General features: G+C 34.6%; 1 long non-coding RNA gene across 1 annotated transcript in view; it reads right to left on the bottom strand.

Moving 5' to 3' along the window:
• LOC127492006 (uncharacterized) overlaps positions 1-17,072 on the bottom strand; it is a 195,088-nt gene that overhangs the window by 81,347 nt on the left and 96,669 nt on the right. The gene's annotated exons all lie outside the window — the stretch shown is intronic.

Below are 17,072 nucleotides of genomic sequence, written 5' to 3'. Positions count from 1 at the left end.
GACCATAGGACTGCCCCAGACTGAATGTAATCACACACTCCTTCTGGCTATGGAGACATAGCCAAACAGTACCAGTGCAATCATAGGTTAGTAAATATCATATTTAATCTATAGTTACGACTAGACTTGCTAAAAAATCATCAGTGTTTATATCAATGTTCTCCTTGAAATCACATCAGTGCTTTGGAATCAAGATCATTTCCCTTGGACATAGGCTATTGTTAGAAAATTATATATATACATATATATATATATATATTCATGTGTGTGTATGTGCATAATATATTTTTATGCAGATGCTTCATCTAAAACTTTAACTAACTCAACTCTCTCTCCTTAGATTTGAGTCCTAGACTGAGTTTATCTACAGCAATGTGTCAATGGAAGAAAATTATAAAGACTTCTGCTTATTAATCACCAAGGAAAGCTCATTAATATTTAGGCTATTAATAGAATGTAACAACTGGGCATCCAGATTGTAGTCAGCAACTATAGAGCACATCCTCCAAATTAACCAGAATTCCCACAGGTAAAGGATATTCCTGAAGTCTCAAAAAAAATCTAGCATATATCTACATAAATGTTTCACTTGTTTTTGAGATAAAGACAGTTAAATTTGTTGATATACTGTGTATCAAAAGATCATTTTTCACAAATCTCAAGCCTTCCATTTTAGAGAGGTAACTCAGTTTATATACTATAGACAGAAAGTAGAATAGTAGGAAGGCTCTAGGCCAGAGTCCCTGACACCAGAAACTAAAGGAAACAAAGCAGAGGAAAAAGGAATTTCTTGAATGGCCCCTGAAAATAGATTGCCTCTCCAGTATTTTTTAAATTACAAGGTATGTCAAGTAAGGTTACATGAAATTCTTGCTTATTCTTACATCTTTATATACTGCTTGTTTTGATTTTTTAATAATGTGTGCTTTTAATAAAAACTTTAAAAAGTATATAAACAAGTATCAATTAGAGTTGCCATGGAGGTTTCTTAGGACTATTTTAGCTTAATGTAATTTCTATTATCATCTTGAAAGCTAGTTCAAATAAAGATGCAATTTTAAAAAAGCAGCTTTAAGACAAATAGATTATTGCCACAAGGGAACACTGAATAGAGATTCTGAAGTCTCCATTGAGAGCTTATTTTTCATATTGAAGGTGAAAATGCTGCATTCAATAAATATTTTTCAATGCTTTCTAAGTGGGAGTCTTTGAGGTCAGCTCTTACAGAGATAAAAAAAATGATAAACAATGTGTTGTTGCTGACCCCAAGAAGGTATCAAGTTGGTATAGAAGATAAGCCGTACAAAAATAGCCACAATACATGCTCAAGCCAAACAGTTACTTTATCAGAGGTTCTATCATTCAGATAAGGAAGAGTTGGAGGGGCATTTGTCACATTGTTCAAGATGCGTGGATTTGATTTCCAGCTTTGGATCCAAATTCCAGCTTCCAGCTCCCCATTCCTGCTCCCTGTCAATTCATACCTGGGTAGGCAATGCATAATGGCTGAAATGACTGTGTTCCTGACACCCACATGGGACACCTGGATCCAGTTGCTGGATCCAAATGTGTCAGGCAATGGTGGTGGGGTTGGGATGTGGAGGGGGGATGAACCAGCAGATAAGGATTCTCTCTTACCTGACCCCATTCCTTTTTTGTCTCTGCTTCTCAAATAAATAAGTAAAACAGAGTCTACCTTTTATCCAGTAAAGTTAAGTGTGTATGGGAAAATGGGCAGTCAATGAAAATGTAATTGATCTAGAAGGCTAATGACCTCATTTCCAGATCCATTTAAACATCCTTACTTCCACTCATGCAATACAACTTAAACATTTAGTTAGCATTCCTTAGCATTGAACAAAATCAGATTTTGCATTTGTCTGGCTTATTTAATCAATGAAGATGATGAAATTAAGCAAAATGAACCCAGAATGGATTTTTAGTTTGAATTATATTTCATTATAAAATAAGAAACAACATTTATTTTAGACAGTAATTTCCTCAGAATATTTTTGTAGTGTTTTAATTTAATATTTGATATAAATAGAATACCTCACAATTTTTTCATAAAAACAAACACACACTAATAATATTTCAACAAAAATATGGTTTCAAAGAATCTTGATTATAATTTTCTCTTATTTTTAAATATCTTACTTATAAGGAAGGTAAGCACTATATGTGCATAAGTCTTGCCCATAAAATAATAGTATCTGAAAGTATACTTATAGGAAAGAAAGCTATCATTTAAAACTTTTATTAAGGATAAAATTTATACATAATATCATATGTCAGTCAATAAATTTTCAAAAAGTGAACATCACCAAAAACCAATATCCTGATAAGAAATAAATATCAATTTCCCAGGAGCTCTTGGGTCCTCATGCAATTATTATACCCCATGCCTCAAATATTCTTATTTAGATCTCAATTTTACATAAATATATATTTAGTATTCTGTTACATTGTTTCCTTTACTCAAAGTTATGTTTATGAAATATAATCATCTTGTTCTATATATTTAGCATTCGTAGGAAATATCAAAGTGTTTGAAGTCAGTCCACACAATTCACAGCAGTGTATGAGAAAAAGGATGCCCTATACTTTCACTACGCTTGTGATCCTCATTCCTCCCTTTTCTGGTGGTTACATTTTACTCAGAGACACACACAACCGATATTTTTTAGCTCAGAATATTTATGCCTTATACTACGTAGTAGTAACAGTCCTCTGGACTTCTTAATTATTCTGGTAGTGTCTGTTCTATCAAATCATATTAAAGTTGTTAAAATAACTAGTTAAGCTAATTAGATCATTCTTATTCTAATTCACAATTTTTTCTGAGTTAAATTTTAAGAAATTATTGAATTCTTATGTAATTTTTTCAGGATCATTCATAAACTTAACAATCTATTATGCTTTTACTTTTAAAAGACATTCATAATTATTTAGGAAATGTATACTCGGAGTATTTTTGTAAAAAAAAGTGTCTACAAAGAAAACAAATACTAGTATGTTCTCATAATCTTTATGTAACAAATTGTACAATGAAATCCTTGAAAGGTTAAGATTACAAACAGAAATTTTAATGAATTCCTTGGATATTCAACATTAAGATACTTAATACATAAATAGTACTGGCAATTTTTGACTGTACAAGTTTTATAATACAACACAGATTATTATCATTGTATGTATATTTATTTGTATACATTTAGATACTTATTTGGGCACAGAGTTTGGATGAGGTATTGAAAACACAATATTCCAAATATATTCTCATGTCTTTTACAAAACAAATGTGTGCTAGTCTCTCAGCTAGTCCTTTCAGTACCATGTCATCTGCTAGCAGTTATTTTTTATCAGTTGTTAATGATTTTTTAATTCCATTCTATGTACTATATTCCTTACTGATATGAGATTCTTCTAAGGACAACATTAAAATTTATATCACCTTCATCAATGACAACTTCATTTGCTTTCCAACATTCCTTGACTTTTATTTTATAGATTATTAGTGTTAACTAATACAATTGGTTAAATCCTGAAAAATATTATGCACTTCTTATTCTATTGTGTCTTATTTTTGGACTTAAACATTCTTCATATAAACCTAAAATACAATACACACAGTATGGTTCTTGCCAATATTACAAATTCACAAATACAAGCCTCATAAACTCAAATGACTAATTTATATTATGCAATATATAATTCATCTTTTATCTAAATTTATGAAATTTCACTCTGTTTATTGCATTTGGGAAACATCCAGCTCTACACTTCAATAATGTTGTGAAGTTAAGAGAAATAATTTCTGTAGAGTTGGGAGAAAGATATAGATAGGCAGATGATAGATAGATGGATATATAGATAGATATTCAATGACTGCTTGCTGTGAGTGTAAATAAAATAAAGTCTGAAAAGTATACATGACACAATCTAATATATAAAGCAAGAATCTCTTGACAAAGAGTTACACATAAAATAAATTGCTCAGAGTAAACGTATAAAGTGACCCCCACTGCCACTCACCAAGGAGGGAAAAAAAGAGTGTACTGCTGCAGACATGAGTAGAAGGTAAAATAAAGTATTAAACCTGCTACACTCTTTCCTCTTTTATTGTTTTCTGACCCCAGACAGGGAAGTTTCAAAAGTCATTATTGGAATGCACTCTTGGGAGCCTTCTATTTCAACCTAGTGAACCACTTGATCAGCTTTTAGGGCAGAGAAGATAAACAAAGAGCTGTTTGAACAAAAGCAAAGCTGCTGGGATATGACTGGAACAACTTTCATCACTTTGTAGTAGTGTTGCTGGAAAGAGCGATTTCTATCAAATGTTTAAATCTAAAATTTCTCTTTTGAATCCTTATTTAAAACAATAAAAATGACACAATTATCAATCATCTCTGAAGGCTTATGATGCATGATCCTGTTTCAAGTTAGAAGTTAAATTGTTTAAATGTTTTAGCAAAATATCAATCAGTACATATTGTGTATTTTATTTTCTAGCAATGTCTAAGACTAGGATCTATAAAAAGGTATACAAGACTGGGTAGAAAAATGCACACTTTTCCTCAATGCATCATGCTTCTATCCACACTAGTTTGTAATCACTTACATGATATTAACTCAAATATAATTTTATCAGGGAACCATATATGCTCTTTTGTTAAATCAAATCTGTACATTAATGATCTTTCCATTAATGGCTTTTCTTTATATTCTATGAGTATAAATAATAATTTATTTTTCTCACAAATGATAAATTATATGAGAGACAGAGGTTACTTCTGTATGTAAGTACTCTAAATGCGGAACACAGTGAGTTGCACCAAAGAAATTATACACACACACACACACACACACATAATGAATATATCTCCTTTCTTATATTCCTACATACAATGAAAATGGAAAATAGTTTATTTCTATAAAATATGCACTGCTGGAAAAGATACTAATTTTCGTAATTTATACTTCACATTTATGACATTGCTTCATCCTACTAAATACCTTCAATTTTCTGTTGGAGGAGAGAAAGGAGGGAGTGAGGGTTTGATGTATAAATGGTATCTCAATGTAATGAGATTCTCAAATTTTTGATCAAAACTGTGTCATAGACAATGTTATAGCTGAGAAAGAACTTCTAAGATCAATCCCATTCATGATAGCTACCAAAAATTTAAATGACTTAGAATAAATTTAACCAAGGATGTCAAGGATCTCTACAATGAAAATTAGAAAACATTAAAGAAAGAAGTAGAAGAAGACATAAGAAAGTGGAAAAATCTTCCACGTTCATGCATTGGAAGAATCAACATCATCAGAATGTCCATATTGCTGAAAGCAATTTATTGATTAACTGCAATCCCAATCAAAACATCAACATTCTTCTCACATCTAGAAAAAAAGATGCTAAAATTCATATGTAGACCCCAAATAACTAAAGTAACCCTAAATAATTAAAACAAAGCTGGAGGCATCACAATACCAGATCTCAAAACATACAACAGGGCAGTTATAATCAAAACAACCTGGTACTGGCACAAAAAAAGCATGTACAACAATGGAGCAGAATACAAACTCCAGAAATTAATCTATGCATTTACAACCAACTCATCATTGACAAAAGAGCAAAAATTAACCCCTGGAGCTGAGACAGTCTCTTCAACAAACAGTGCTGGGAAACTGGATCTCCACATGCAGAAGTATGAAACAAGTCCCCTACCTTACACCTTACATGAAAATCCACTCAAAATGGATCAGAGACTTAAATCTATGATATGATGCTATCAAATTGCTAGAAAATATTGTGGAAACCCTGCAGGATATTGAAATAGGGAAAGACTTCTTGGAAAAGAACCTAAAGCACAGGCAATCAAAGCCAAAATTAACAAATGGGATTACATCAAACTGAGAAGTTTCTGCAATGCAAAAGAAACACTCAGCAGAGTGAAGAGGCAACTGACAGAATGGGAGGAAATATGTGCAAACTATGCAACTGATAAAGGATTAATAACCAGAATCTATAAAGAGCTCAAGAAACTAAACAACTACAAAACAAACAGCCTAGTCAAGAAATGAGCAAAGGACTCAAAACGGTATTTTTCAAGAGAAGAATGACAAAATTCTCAGGATCACTAGCAATCAGGGAAATGCAAATCAAAACCATAATGAGGTTTCACCTCACCCTGTTGGAGTGGCTCTCATACAGGACTCAACAAACAACAAATGCTGCTGAGTAAGCAGGGAGATGGATGCCCTAATTCACTGTTCTTGGGAATGTAAACTGGTGCAGCCACTGTGGAAGACAGTATGAAGATATCTCAGAAAGCTGAATATAGACCTACCATATGATTCAGCCATCCCACTGCTGGGAATGTACCCAAGGAAAATGAAATCAGCATGCATGCTATCTGTACCCCCATGTTTATTACAGCTCGATTTACAATAGTTAAGACATGGAGCCAGCGCCACAGCTCACTAGGCTAATCCTCTGCCTTGCGGCACCGGCACACCTGGTTCTAGTCCCGGTTGGGGCGCCGGATTCTGTCCCGGTTGCCCCTCTTCCAGGCCAGCTCTCTGCTGTGGCCAGGGAGTGCTGTGGAGGATGGCCCAAGTCCTTGGGCCCTGCACCCCATGGGAGACCAGCATAAGTACCTGGCTCCTGCCATCGGATCAGTGTGGTGCACTGGCCGCAGTGCACCGGCCGCGGCGGCCATTGGAGGGTGAACCAATGGCAAAAGGAAGACCTTTCTCTCTGTCTCTCTCTCTCTCTCACTGTCCACTCTGACTGTCAAAAAAAAAAAAAAAAAAAGACATGGAATCAAACCAGATGTCCTTCAACTGAATGCTGGATTAAAAAATTATGGTATATACACAGTATGGAATACTACATAGTGGTAAAAAATGAAATTTTGTCATTTGCAACAAAATTTACACAACCAGAAACCATTATATTTAGTGAAATAAGCAGTCATAAAAAGACAAATATCGTATAGTCTCTCTGTTCTGTGGTAACTAACAGAGTACTTAAAATGTAATCTTTAGGAGCAAAACTGAAACCTAAAGATGCAATAATTTTTAACAGCCCTTGCCTTGACTGTGAAGGAAATTTTTTTTTTTTATTTTGTGTTTTTGTTCTTTTTTTTCTTTTTTTCATACTATTTGGTGAACTCTCTATTTAGTGTAGGGTTAATCTTATGAGTATAAAATTAATTGAAAATCAAACTCTGTAAAAATATGAATGGGACAGGAAGAGGGAAGAGGAAGAATGGTGGGAGTATGGGTAGGGGGGACAATCACTATATATTTCTATATATTAAATGCATGAAGTTGTATTCCTTAAACAAAATAAACATGTAGAAGAAAAAAACTGTTTCATAGAGCAAATGTCTTGAAATTAAATTAAAATAACATTTGATTGAGCAAAATATCAGAACTTTGAGCATCTGAATGATTTAGGATTAATTGGTATATAATAATAGGGAAATAAGAAATAAATGAGGTAGCATTTAGTCAAATTAAGTCACATGTTTATAAATCCATCAGGAAGAGACGTGGAATATAATACATGCATTAGTTTTGACAAAGTGAACCTTTCAACAGAAACCTTTCAAAATTTCAAGACTGGAGGGCAATGGAATTCAATAAGCTTTGGGCCAGTGCTGTGGCTCATTTGGTTAATACTCTGTCTGTGGTGCCGGCATCCCATATGGGCACCGGGTTCTAGTCCTGGTTGTTCCTCTTCCAGTCCAGCTCTCTGCTGTGGCCTGGGAAGGCATTTGAGGATGGCCCAGGTGCTTGGACCCCTTCACCTACATGGGAGTCCAGGAGGAGGAACCTGGCTCCTGGCTTCGGACCAGCATGGTTCCGGCTGTAGCAGCCATTTTGGAAGTGAACCAACAGAAGGAAGACCCTTCTCTCTCTCTCTCTCTCTCTCTCTCTCTCTATTTGTCAAATTAAAAAAAAAAAAAAGAATTCAATAAACTTCTCTTTTACACATCCAGAGTTTGTCTAAACAGCTTAGCAAGAAAATAATATGTTGCTGTGTATAACATGAAAAGGTAATAACATGAGGCAAACTAAACAAGCTGGTTAAAATAACTGAAAGATTTTATATAAAAGTATTCTGGCTAGCCTGAGTATCCTAAATGCCTGTATAATGTTATTAGAAGATTACAATTTTACATATTTATTTATTTATTTTTCCCCCAAAGAAAGCTTTTATTTAAGGAATACAAGCTTCATGATTTTCATAAATACAACTTTAGGAACATAGTGATTTTTCTCACCATATCTGCCTTCCCACCAACTCTCCCATTCTACCTCCCCCTCCCTCTACAATTCCCAGTCCCATTCTCCACTAAGATCCATTTTCAATTAACTTTATACACAGAAGGCCAACTCTAAACTAGAAGTTCAACAATTTGAATGTTAAAAAAAAAAAAAAAAAAAAAAAAAAACAAGCCGGCGCCGTGGCTCAATAGGCTAATCCTCCACCTTGCGGTGCCGGCACACCGGGTTCTAGTCCCGGTTGGGGTGCCGGATTCTGTCCCGGTTGCCCCTCTTCCAGGCCAGCTCTCTGCTATGGCCAGGGAGTGCAGTGGAGGATGGCCCAGGTGCTTGGGCCCTGCACCCCATGGGAGACCAGGAAAAGCACCTGGATCCTGGCTCCTGCCATCGGATCAGCATGGTGTGCCGGCTGCAGCGGCGGCCATTGGAGGGTGAACCAACGGCAAAGGAAGACCTTTCTCTCTCTGTCTCTCTCTCTCACTGTCCACTCTGCCTGTCAAAAATTAAAAAAAAAAATAAATTAAAAAAAAAAAAAAAAAGCAAAAAAACAAAAAACAAAACAAACCACTGCTCTTTAACAGTCGAGACAAGGGCTATTCAAAATCATTGCATCTTGAAGTTAATTTCACTTTTTATTTTAGAAACTTAACTAACTTTAAAGAAGCACCCAAGAATGACACATCTTTTGGGAGCACTTAGACATAATTATAACACAACTCTTTGAGGACTGACGTCCTGCAAGAGAACTTAGTGCACAGTGACTCTTGTTGTTAATTTAACAATTAATACCCTTATGCGTGATGTCAGTGATCTTGACATAAGCTTCCTAGGCTATGGAAGCCTTTTGAATCCACAAACTCGGTCAGTATTTAGATAAGGCCATAAGCAAAGTGGAAGTTCTCTCCTCCCTTCAGAAAAAAAGTATCTCCTTCTTTGATGACCACTTCTTTCCACTGGGGTATCACCCACGGAGATTCTTCATGTAGGACATTTTTGGCCTCAGTGCCTTGGGTTTCCTTGCCTAAAATGCTCTCATGGGCTTTTCAGTCAGACCAGAATGCTTTAAGGTCTGATTCTGAGGTCAGAGTGGTACTTAAAGTGATTGCCATTCCGAGTCTGCTCTGTGAACTGCTTCCCATGTTGGAGCATTCACTCTTTTTTAATTCTGTCTATTAATATTACCATATCCTTAATCCTATCTATATGATCACTTTAACACTTAACATGGTATTTTTATCATCATGAAAAGATTAGAATCTGATTCATTATGATAGTTCATCTTCAGTTAAAACTAAAGCAAATCTGGTAGCAGACTTCAGTTGGTAATCTTGGTCAAGACTGCAAAAATCTGCAGCTTTCCCTTTTGTTTCTGGAAAAAGTTAATAAAGAATCACTAAAAAGAAATATTAAAATTATCCAACTTTTGATGATAATAGGGATAGCTAAAGCCAACACATCAAACTTGGGGAAAAGGCAACTGTGTCTGAACAAAGTTGAAGCATCCTAGCTAAAGGCTAATGGAAATGAAAAGATTAGGAAAATCCTGAAAATTTCACAATACCTCAAGATGAGGAACACAATCAATTTTGCCCATCCTAAATCCTTTGATCCCAATGGTGAAAAAGAGATGCAGATAACAATATCAGGATAGAACATGGCCCTGATATTGAATATGACAGCAGGTGATGATAAATGAGGAATCAAATGGAAAACTATGGTCTGCAGGAAGTATTATAACTCTCTGCTGGTTGAGGGAATTAATATATTTGTGAAAATAAAATAACAAATTTATGTCCCGAAAAGCAAACACACACACACACACACACACACACACAATACAACTTAAAATCATTACAATAGTTTAGTCTTTCCTGAAATAGTCCTTGACAAATCTCTGTAAGCCTTTCCTCCAAATTGATGTCACTTAATGCAATTTGATAAATATCGACATGAAAAATGTATCCTGATCTAAATAACTATGCTACTTGAATAGAGAGAAAGAATAAAATTAATATTGGTATTATGTTTGACTCAGAAAATAAGAATTTGGAAAATAGTAAGATAAAAATGAATTTCTGTACCCTGAACAAATCTAGAGGTAAGCGCTTGTTTGTTTTTGTGTGTTTTGTGATACAAAAGCAAAAACACCCAAGAAAAGATGTTTATTGGGTTCACAGCTCTGGAGGCAGGGAAGCCCAAGATTAGATAGCTGCATCTGATGAGGGTCTTATACTTCATCATAACATGATAGACAGAATCACAGTAGGAGTATTGGAAAGAGTTGGAGGTATATGTAAAAGAGGTCAAACACAAGATATGGTCCACCTGTAAAAAATGTTCTCTCTCAGAAACTTACCCAGTCTAGTGAGATATAACTTAATCCTGATATGGACATTAAATCCTTCCAATGGTGATATGCTGATAACCTAATTACCTCCCATTATGTTCCACCTCTTAAAGGTACTACTACCACAATATTGGAAATCCATGGCATTGGAAATCAAGCTTCCCAAATCTGAAATATTTGGGGAAAATCCACATGTAAACCATCGCAATGACAATTGAAGAACTATTAGAGAACTCAATATTATACATTTCTATAATTTTAGTACCTACAGAAAATTTCAAGAAAGATGCACAAGTATTTGGAGATACACTTACAACAACAACAAAAGCTTTCTTTGATGAAGAAGATTCAAATGTTCAAAGATGCCAAACTGTCAACCCCATAAAACAGGCCAATACAATTATTTGACTTCAAAGATCCACAAAGAAAATCCTTGTATTGCACAGCAATAACATTGTTTTAGTGACAAAGAACTGAAATAATTAAACACTTTTGCAGAACAATGTTCAAAGCTAAAATACAGAAGAACGATTTCTCTTAAAAAGCTCAGGAGAATATGACTAAGGATTTTGCTTATTGTCAACCTATATAAATACAAGAAATAGTTTTGACTATGCTAATAACTTAGAACTTTTATGCCCAACAAATTCTTGGTGAGAATGCTAGAACTAATCCAAGAAAATATAACTTTAAAAAATAAAAATATAAATGGTTATAAGTAGTGAATCTGTTTAAATGAAGGAAAAAGACAAAATATTGTGATTCTGGAGGCACAACACAGTATCTGTTAAACTGTCAGACAAAATAAACACGATATAACTAATAAATTGAGAAGAGCAAAAGAATACTTTTGGAAGAATAAGAAAAATCTTGTTTGCACTTTTTGTACTAGGATTACTTGTTTCTTAAATCTGTGGTATATGTCTGATGAATTTTGGAAATCCTTCTTTCATCTCTCTGAACACCTTTTTCCTGCCTCATTGTTTGCCCTTCATCCTCTAGTTCAAATTACATATATATTACATAATTTGATATTTTTATAACACAAGTCTCATGACAGAAGTTGGGAATTTCTTGGTTCTCTTTGCCCAGTCTGTCACAGTCAGCCCTGTGATATTAATCTCAATATTCCCACTGCAATCTCTGCCTCTATCCCTGGCAGAATCTGTCTATATAGAGATGAATTCCCTCTCCCTTCCACTATCATGGCTGAACTCTGACTTATATTGGTGGTGAGTTTCTGACCATCATCCAGGGACAGCATACCTTTGTTTTGAATCAATGCAAGGTCATAGGCAAGAAAAGATTTTCTGTCTGTGGCATTGACCCACCATCAGATACATGGTGTCATAACAGAGTGTGGAGGGGTAATGGATAATATTTGTCTGCTATCAGGAAAAGGTCTTCTTTTCCTTCAGAGAGAAGGGTTCTGACCTGCAACATACAGCATTCCATGCCTGAGATACAAGCGGTGTTCATTCTTGTGACTCAATCATGCCGAGCCCAGAACATGCCTGGACTTCTATAACTAACTCAATGTATAACTTAACATCTTCGGAAGCATCACAGTAGCATTGCAGTGGCTCTCTCAAGTCCATGATCTTCTCTGGCTCTTGTTTAACTTTTGAAAATTCATATGAAAAGAACAAATTTCATATTTTTCATACATACAGATTGAAGAATATAATACTTCCCTCCCTATTATCACCCCCTGCCTCAGTCCCATTTTCTTATTTTTCTTTTAATTTTTACAATGACATACTTTAAATGTTCTTTATAATCATAAGTTTACCCCTCCAGTAAATACAAAATTCAACAAGGAGTAAGAAGAAAAACCACTATTTTTTCAAAAGTATAGATAAGGGCTATAATCAAATCTCAAAATGTCATTTTCCCACATTTTCTTTGTCCTCTGTATATTAGTTACCATAAATCAGGGAAAACATATGACATTTGTCTTTTGGGACTGGCTTATTTCACTAAGCATAATGGTCTCCAGTTGCCTCCATTTTGTTGCCAAAGACAGAACCTTTATAATAAGCAACCTTGGAAGCCTATGGGGGAAAGTGAAACAGTGGAGCCAAATCCCCTGGTGTTTGGACTCCAAGGGATGCTAATTTGTCACATTAGCTCACACTCAGATTTCTAAAAATCTGTTGAAATGTCAGCTGTTTTCTTATCTATATTTTAAAAATTCTACACCAAAAAATTCATCTATGTGTTATTTTTAAAGATCTCTAATAGAAAGTAAAATCAATGAAATGAGACCTACTGACACACTAAAGATTTTTAGAGGTTTTGTTTTGAAATAATTTTAGAATTTTAAAAATCTTAAGACATTAGTCCACAGTGTTCTCATATACTCTTCATCTACCTTCTTCTAATGGTCACATATTAATAACTACACTACATTTATCAAAACAAATAAATCAATGTAGTTAGGATATGAATAAACTATAGATTTTATATAGATTTCTCCACTTTCCCACTGTCTATATTTTATTTCTAGGATCCCATCTGGGATTCAATATTATATTTCTCTTAGTCTTCTCTACTATGGATAAAAGTGCAAATTTCACATTCCAAGGTAAATTTAATTTTATTTTTGCTTTAAAATATAATACTTTTTGCACAAATTGGTTTTAAAAAAGAAACGAAGACACCAACATGTGGGATAAGTTTCACTGCTATGACTAACCATGCTATTCAGTAAGCAAACTTACTATTTAGTAAGATTTTCTTTTAAAATTCTGATGCAAAATCATATCTTTCAGTTTTAAAGAGGGAGGAATAATCCCAATTTTCACATTCAATAAACTACATACCATACATCATTAGCATCCAGTATAAAGGTATAAAATCTTAAATAAATTTATATAAGGTATTACATAGGATATTAAATAAGCTTTTGATTTCATTTTGTTTTGTTTTTAATAAAACATTTGCTTTTGGATCTGGGATAACGTGGCATAAACTCATGTTTCTCTATTCTTCATCTCTAAGTACAATTAAATGCTCTAGGGGAAAAATGAACTAATTTAATGTAAAATTATAAATGTTGAAAGAAAGCCAACTAAGAACCTGAGGATGTGAAGGTTGACATTGGATGAGTTCTGTTGATTTTATGTTTTTTGTCTATCTAGCATTGGACAAGCTGGACAACAAGAGGCAAGACAATTCAGAAACAACACATGGAAAATACAAAGAAAGAAATAAAGAAAAGAAAGGCCCTCATTCTCTGACCAAAAGCTGTATAAGAGAGAAATCCCCAGCAGGTACTTAATTGGAAGACCTGTGCCCAATGGCAATAATGACCAGCAATGCCAGAATATGGATGGATTGACCAGCATTTCCTCAGAAATGGTATAAATGCAATCTGGGAAAGCCAGCTCAATTTCTACTCCACAGCCACTGGCAATAACAGTTCAAATTAACCCTGAGCAGTGGTAACACAGGACCCAGACAACAAGAGGAGTGCTGTGTCTTCACTGGTGGCATCTGCATTCATCCCCATTCAGTAGCAGAAGACCCAGAATCCGAATTTCCCAGTCATCTAACCAGAGTCAGCCTGACCTGGCAACTTGGCAGCAGCAGAAGATCCAAAACCAGGAGTCTATAGTTTTTCAGTAAATAGCAGAAACAGGTTATCAACAGCATGTCCTGGACCACCACCTACTGGCAAAATGTGACCTACACAGGCAACATCTTTCCCCTGGTGGCAGAATAGAGATAAGAGTGGAAACCTCACCTGGATTATGTGGCCACAAAATAGGACAAGAATAAATGCTTTTTCATCCAAGGGTTCAGTTTCTCCATACCCACATAATGATATCAGTGGCCCACATAAGTTTCTTCTGTCCCTGCATATGGTGCAGCAGTGCTACAGCAAGAGGTGAAGCAGAATCAAAACAATGAAACAGACAGCATAGCATGTCAGAGGCAGAAATCTAAATTTTCATTGTGACTGTAGCTCACAGAAGTATTTTGCAACCTACAAGCTAAACGGTGACTAGACTATAAAATAGAAATAAGTAACAGAGTCAACCAAGTCAATACTCAAAAATTTGGAGTAAGCAATAAAATGACTCATCATATCAAGAAAAAGTAATATTACAACTTGAATTCGATAATCATCAGATGCCAATACACCTGAGAAATATTTTAAAGCCATCAAAAGAAGTTTCAACAGATAATTAGGGTTTCTCTTGAAAGAAATACAAAAATAGAAAATTTCAGCACAGAAGGAGAAGTTATAAGAGAGAATGAAACAAAAATTATAAAATTCAAAATAAAAATAACAGAAAAATCATCTTTTCAACTATTAGTGCTGGAATAGCTGGGCATCTGAACACCCACCCACACACACACACATAAACACAATTAATCTAGGCATAAGACCTAGCACACTTCACAAACATTATCTCAAAATGCATCATGAATCAAAACACAAAACACAAAACACAAAGTAATAAAATTCCCAGATGGGCTGGTTTGTGGTGTATTAGGTAACTCTAGTGCAGCATACCACATGGGTGGTGGTTCCTGTTCCAGATGTCCACTTCTAATCCAGCTCCCTGCTAATGGCCTGGGAAAAGCAGAAGAAGATGGCCCATGTGCTTGGGACCTTGCCACCCATATTGGAGAGCTGGATGAAACTCCTGGCTCCTGGCTTTGGACTGGCCTAGTTCTGGCTATTGTGGGCATCTGGGGAGTGAATCAGCAAGTAGGAGATATCACTTTCCGTGTTTCTCCCTCTCTCTCTGTAACTTTTAACCTTGAAATAAATAAATCTATATAAAAGTAAAAAAGGTAATTTGTTACAGCAATGATAGGAAATAAATGCACAATTTAATGCAATCCCTATCAAAATTCCAGCATGGGTTTGTGTAGACATAGGTAAGCATATGCTCAAAATTTTCTAGAAATGTTCAGAACTTAAAATACATTAAACTATGTTGCAAAGTATTAAGAAATCAGTAGGAATCACTCTACCTGACATTAACATTTTCTATAAAGTTAGAAATATAGATAAATTGAATAGAATGCAGAACCCAGAAGCATATTAACACATACGTGGACTCTTCAAAAAGGTTCATGAAAAATGTATATTATGAAAAAACTACACATGGATTTCAAAAAAAGTTGCAGCGAAACAGACTTTTGATTCCATTCTGATGAACTGTAAGTTTGCTCATATGTCCAACTTATTTTTAAATATATCTTCTTAGAGTTCAGATTCTTTGCACAATCCAGCAAAAGGCACACAGTGTTCCCACAGACCTCCTGAACCCAAACACTCATAGCCTCTCCCACTGTCAACATTCCACACCAAGGAGTTACCCTTCGACAACTAACAAACTTATATTGACACTTCATTATAAGGCAGCATCCACAGTTTACATCAGGTGTGACTCTTGCTCTTATACATTCTACTGATTCGGACAAATTTATGGCATGTGTCCAGTATTATTGTATGAAACAGAGTAGTTCTATTGCCCTATGTTCTGCATATTCATTCTATGCTCCACTCCCAACTCCTGGAAAGCACTGAGCTTTTTGCTTTTCTGTTATTTGGTCTTTGCCAGCATGTTGGAATCTTACAGTGCATGGTTTGTTTAGATTGATCTCTTTCATTTTGTAATAAACATTTCAGTTTTCTCCATGTATTTTATTGACTTGATAGCTCATATATTTTTAGCGTTGAATAAAATTCCATTGTCCTGATGGACCAGAGTTTATTTATCCATTCATCTACTGAAGGACATTTTGATTGCTTCCCAGGTTTGGAAATTATGAATAAAGCTGATATAAACATTCATGAGCATATTTTTGTATGTACTTAGCATTTTAATCTAAAGCATTTTTGATAACAATGGAAAAGTAATTTAATTGAGAAAGCACAGAGCTTTTCACAGATGATACAAGAGCAATGGGATATCCATAAGCATTTCAGTGAGTAAATACACTTCATATCTTGCACAACATTTAACTGAAAATGAATTGTAATCTTAAATGTAAAATGCAAAACTATAAAGCATAAATAATTCAGGAAATGTACAATCTCAGGCTAAGCATTCACATATTTCACAACAAATCATTATTTATAAGGAGAAAAAAATGATAGCTTGTAGTACAATTTTTTTTCAAAAACTGGATTAGGCCAAAAATTTGACCAAAATGAGTCCACTGAAACATACACTTTCTTAAAAGGTCCATGGTAACCTTTGTTAGTTATTTTCTGATGTTAAGGCATCGATTATTAAAATAATTTTTGCTCAGTATAGTCCTGAAAATACCTGAAAATGTCAATATTTTTAAAATTGAGAGAACTAGATATGGTGTTTTCAAAATATGAAGATTCTTTAAAAGTATGGGAAAATCTAACTAAAAGATGAGTTTATTTTGATTAAAAATGTTTTAAAATCCT

This window comes from Oryctolagus cuniculus, chromosome 1, assembly GCF_964237555.1.
Source record: "Oryctolagus cuniculus chromosome 1, mOryCun1.1, whole genome shotgun sequence".
NCBI classification, from domain to species: domain Eukaryota; kingdom Metazoa; phylum Chordata; class Mammalia; order Lagomorpha; family Leporidae; genus Oryctolagus; species Oryctolagus cuniculus.
This window is presented reverse-complemented; position numbering and strand designations above follow the sequence as displayed.